Source organism: Sinocyclocheilus rhinocerous, unplaced genomic scaffold (assembly GCF_001515625.1).
Source record: "Sinocyclocheilus rhinocerous isolate Xijiao unplaced genomic scaffold, SAMN03320098_v1.1 scaffold1555, whole genome shotgun sequence".
Taxonomy (NCBI): domain Eukaryota; kingdom Metazoa; phylum Chordata; class Actinopteri; order Cypriniformes; family Cyprinidae; genus Sinocyclocheilus; species Sinocyclocheilus rhinocerous.
This window is the reverse complement of record NW_015644043.1, coordinates 578440-584212: the sequence shown is the minus strand read 5'-3', so window position 1 is coordinate 584212 and position 5773 is coordinate 578440. Positions and strand designations below refer to the sequence as shown.

At 38.2% G+C, this 5773-nt stretch overlaps 1 long non-coding RNA gene across 1 annotated transcript in view; it reads left to right on the top strand.

The window, feature by feature from the left end:
* Positions 1-3050: 3050 nt before the first annotated feature.
* The window catches only part of LOC107757899 (uncharacterized), a 20771-nt gene continuing 18048 nt past the window's right edge, over positions 3051-5773 (top strand). Inside the window, exon 1 of the long non-coding RNA XR_001641974.1 lies at positions 3051-3061. This is a non-coding gene — a long non-coding RNA (uncharacterized LOC107757899). The remainder of the gene's footprint in view (positions 3062-5773) is intronic.

Below are 5773 nucleotides of genomic sequence, written 5' to 3'. Positions count from 1 at the left end.
GTGATTGAGAAACACTGTAATTTGCATAATGATTCCGCCATTAGTTTGTGCATGGGGTAGCTAAGATTGATGGGAGTTTAACTAGTCAGAGATCATCTTTAACTCTTACCTTAAACTGTGGACTGAAATTTATACCACTGGAAATCTTCTCGTAAAATAATTTCCTTTGTCTCTTAGCTGAAACTGAAGCAATACATATTCAGATCTACCTGCAATTACCCATTTCATCCATCAAGAGAGGAGAGGAGCGAAGCAAAGAAAGAGTCACAGATGCAAAGGAGACAATATATCGCTGATGGAAAGGAATTGGAATGAGAGGGCTTGAAAAGTTGATGGAAGAGGAAGTAAATAGTGGGGTTACAAGGCATTCGAAGAAAGAAAAGAGCAAAATGGGCTGACAACGGAACAAAGAAAAGTTTGTCTTTCATTTTCAATGAAGTTTATAAATCTCAAGTGTGGAAGCAATATCCTGTGTTTGTAGTTTTCCTAAATTTTCTAAGTTTAATATCTTACTACATGGTCATTGTCTATCTTTTTATTTGGCTGTCACTGTATCTACATAGTTCATGACTTTACAGCTGATCTGTTTCCTCACAGGAAACCATTAGGTTAGGCTGTCAGATAGGCCCTTAATATTTATTAAGAGTTTTGCAAAGGTTTTACAAAGTTGTTTATCTGCATTTCTCATCATCCACTGTCTGCTCTTTGTGAGGGCCTTTTTGTTCACCTCCTGTATGTTATTTTTGTTGTAGATATCAGCCTACACATAAACAATGATTACAGAGTTCCTCAGCGGTCCTCCAGCCTTAACATGCGCCTTCACTCAGATTTGGTATGCTATCATGGCAATGAGATAAAGTGTCTATAGATAAAGATTTCGCTATATAGTTTATATCATGCTATGTAGTCTGATTTAAAATAAAAAATATATATGAGAAAAGGCACAGAACTTGATGTGGTACTGACACTGTTTTATGCACATCTAAAGCATGCGCACAGAAAGCTTCCAAGTATGTACATATACACAGTCTATTACTTCTTAAGTAAACGTAAACGCTTGAGAGAAAATCTATATATTGAATAAGTGCATTAGGTCTTAAAGTGACAGCAGCCTAATATACCTACTGCTGTTTGTTGTTAATGTCAAACAACAAAAGAGAGAATCACTCACTGCTCTTGACTGATTAAACTTTATCGCTTTAAAGGTGCACTAAGTGAATTTTGCCAAACAACGTTGATATTTGAAAGCACCAAAACAAACACGCCCATACCACAACAGGACCTCGCCCCTATTTTGATAACTCCGCCCCACACGTATGTACACAACACTGGGAGCGACGATGGCAGAATCTGCTATGCCTGTCGGCCGCAGCGTATCCAAGCAAAAGCCAACACAGATTAGTTGTGTGAAACAAAGCAAAATCAACATAACTCAACTATCAAGAAGAAACAAAGCAATCTCGGCGTCCAATTCCAGGCCTTCCCCCTCCTTGACTCCTCTCCACCGCTGGAAAGTTGCTCCAGTATTCACGCAGGTCCTACCTCTTGCCCAATCGTAACCCTTCTTTTTAATGTTTTGTTCCTCCGAAATTTTCCTCTTTTTTTATATGCCATCTCTATAGTCGATCTGCTAATATCTGTCCTGTGCACTCACTGAGTGCTCTCTTCTTCCTATCATTACTAGACACGCCCCTTACTGCTGATTGGCAGCAAGTGTGTTTGGGGACTCGGTCTGACACTGGGGTCAAAAGTGTTTTTCAAATATTGCTTAGTGCACCTTTAATAAGAATCAGTGAATATGTAATTCATACAGTTAAGACAATGCAGCTTTTTATTCGTTTGTATTTTTTGTAATGTTAAAGCAGAATTATACAGTTTTTGACTGTAAGATGCATTTCCTCAGATGTGAATTATAACACGTGTGCTGGTCAGGTCTCAACACTCAAAGCATGCAGTATTTTCCATACATTTTCAAACCACCTGGACAATCCACCTGGAGTACCCTAAGGTTAAGTGCCTTTCTTGAAGACCACACACTGATACAGCAAACCTGCAGTCTCAGTAATTCTGCATTTCACACTTACATGAGATATATAATGCAGTAGATAGAGAGATCTGCTGACCCACATATAATTACAATAACTACTGCTTATTTCCTCTAAAATTAAATGAGCAAAAACAAAAAATTGAATTTAGCCACAAGCCCCACTTGCGAATATAAGACAGTGTATTGTGAGGTGAAGCTGACTGTCATTTATTCATTTTTAGAAAAAGTACAAAAGCTGTCACTGGTGTGGTATCTTTTCAAAAGGCACCAATATAGGCCCTAATATGTACCCTTTAAGTACTAATATGCACCCTTAAGAGGTAAATACGGTATAAAATGTGTACTTTTGAAAGGGTACTGCCTCAGTGACAGCTTTTGCACCTTACTTAAAGAGTATATGCCTGTACTGTACAATTTGATTCACCTTGCCTTACTAGACTCATTCTCTGACTCTGGAAATTCACTCTAAATTTAGTGTGGCAGTTGTTAACTAGATAGCATAAATACAGGCGTCTTGACATGGGCTGTGGAAGAGCAAGGGGAAAATTTGCGGCTGGAAAGAATAGAGGGAATACAGACTGGAGGTTTTAAAAAAGTGTGACAGAGTAAGAGAAAGAGAGAGGTGATGATTCAGAACAATAATCCAGCCAAACTCTCTCTCTCTCTCAGCCCCTCACTGCTGACATCACCTTCAATCATGTGTAAAATATTACAGAGTAAAAACCCACTATTTATTTCAAACGTCCCCAAAGGGAAAATAGGGATGGAAAAGAGGTGGAAAGAGAGAGAATGAGACAAACAAACATCAGGCTTTCCTCAGTGGATACACTCATTCTCTTTCCATTTCGGTCTGAAAATTGAGTCTCTTTTTTTCTCTCTTATTCTGTCAGACATTCCTCTTGGTCTGTTTCCCCTTGACATGCTTATAGAATTACAAATGTATTTAGACGTACTGAAAACAGAAACGTATTCGAGCATTTGAACATTACAGCCAGCAAAGTTAAGTGAATGAGTGTGTAGGTGGGACACCATCTCCTGCGGGGTCTATCTGGAAACTCAGCTTCTCGGTGCATATTTGAAACACCTACACAAACACATTTAATTTTGTCTCACATACAAACTCTCCAGCTAACTACACAATGGCAAGGTGCCCTACCACCTGCTGTTGCATCTGAGTTATAAAGTCCCCATAGACAGAGAAAGAGAAAAAATATGCGTGTGGATCTAGCTTCTCGTTTGTTGAAGTCTTAATTGCACTGAGTAATGTAGCAAACTGTCACCTTTTGTGTTCCTGTGCTGACTTTTGTTCTGGATCAGCAAATTAAACAGTGTGTGAAATGTAGCTATAAAAGGGAAACTAGTAATGTGGGTTTCATTTGAACATTGGAGCTGACACCTTTTTTATTTATTTATTACATTTTCAAGAATGAAAGAGGTGTGTGCTTCATGAATATTGCATTTTCAATTTCATTTACACTACTGTCCAAAGGTTTTGGGTAGGTACTTTTTTTTTTTATGTTTCTGAAAGAAGTCTCTTATTAATAGGCTACATTTATTTAATCCACAATACACTAAAAATAGTAATATTACAATTAAAAATAACTTTTTTTCTATTCAAACATATTTAATTGTAATTTATTCCTGTGATGGCAAAGCTGAATTTTCAGCAGCCATGTGTGTAGGTTCACATGGTGTGTGTGTGTGTGTGTGTGTGTGCTCGCGTGCGTGCGTGCGTGTGTGTGTATTTACTACTCACTGCTGTGTGTGTGCACTGGGATGGGTTAAATGCAGAGCACAAATTCACTTCAATATGGGACACCATACTTGGCCACACATCACTTCACTTTATGAACTCTGTCAAAGTATTTTAGTACACTGTTCCATTGAATGCACATACTTGAAGAGAAGGTGCAACACTCACTCTAGAAGAAAAGACTTATACTTTATTAGTTAAAAACAAGTGACGTTTCGGCTATTCTCAAAGCCTTCATCAAACATCAAGAACTGCTGCACATGCAAGAACCAATAAGAGAACCGATGAATACAGCCTAAGTGAGCATAAAGAGCAGTTCACACCAAGAATGACAACTATAGCAATAATTCTATTGTTTATATAGTTTTAAAAATCATTCTAAACTTAATTGGTATGGACACTGGTATTTGTATCATTATACTTATTTCTATAGTTATCGTCCTTGGTGTGTACGGGCCTTAAATTACCTTTGTCTAAAACATTAAAAATCTTACCGACCCCAAACTTGTGAACAGTACGTTACAAAACAGATAACATCCAGTCATAATTATTTACGTGAAGTTATATAATGCACATATCTGAGTGACTCTATTGATTTAATGTATATTCTACACTTGCCCACTATTGACCCTTGATGAGAAAATAATTGAAAATGTGTCCTGTAGCTTTCAATGCTTGGTATGTCGTACAAAACTATATTTGAAGCTGATTAAACGCACAGACACAGAGATGCAGGATTCACTTTAAATCTGCACTTATAATAAGGCAAACAGACTTTTTTCCCAATTTCATGACATTTTACTTATTATTTTACTATTTACTTTCATGTTAGTATAAAAACCATTACGCCTATGGGATGTCCCCACTTTTCACAAAAACAAAACTGTATGTGTGTGTGTGTGTGTGTGTGTGTGTGAACAGCTTTACAACACTTACCAAACAGATGCTGAACACCAAGTACTTTCCATCTTGCTGCTACAGCCTGATTTACTCAAATCTCAATAACTATGATTGAACTAAACCTACACACTGAGACAGATTATGGGGTTGGATACGCTTATCTGCACGCTTACAAGCGTCCATTCCAAAATCTTGCAGTCCGAACACATGCACGCTCACTTCTTGACAGGCTCTGCTCTCAAGACTATTTGCCCAAGCTGTCTTGATTATAGTTGTTTGTGACACTCAGAGGTCCACTCTCTCCATTTTGAGAGTGGTTCACTCTCCCTCACTGTCTGGCCATACAGGCTAATGGCAACTCACTAAAATGCTCATTAATCTCAATCTCACAGTTAGCTGCCTTCAATTCACCTCTGAATGATAGTATTTTCTTCCCTCTGAGAAAATAGCTTTTAAAATTGCTATTGTTTGGCAACAAATCATATTTTGACATGCTCAAATACAACGGGTTAGAATCAATCAGCCACGTTGTAAACTCTGACATTCAGTAAACGTCAACGAAATTTATATGCACTGCTAAACGTCTGATGAAACCAAGGCTCATAGATTACCAAATAGGATAACAATTACTGGAGAGCTGGTCGTCCCAAGGGCCGTGGACCATCAGTGATGAAGAGAAAAGTGCAAAGGGAGGAGGGACAGAGGGGCCATCAAATTAGCCTGGTCGTTTGCTTGTGTACTATGATTCGTGAGGGGCAGGGGCGGATTTAGTGAATTGGGGGCCCCAGGCAAAATATAGGAATGGGGCCCTATACATTTTCACACATTTTCCTAGATCAACCTTGACGTTCCTTTTTTGTTAAAGTGTCACACGTTTTAAACTCAACAAAATGGTAAAATGCTTATATCAAGAGCATGCTCACAGATGAGAACAAAACAGATTGGATGAAGGTGAATTAGAGCCCTGCACGGGTCTCAAATCGGCCCTAGCCCGTCTTTTTCCCCTTTTCCCAAAAAAAGCTTATACTAATGTTTCAGCTATTAAAATAGTTCAGTTTTGTATGTAATGGAAA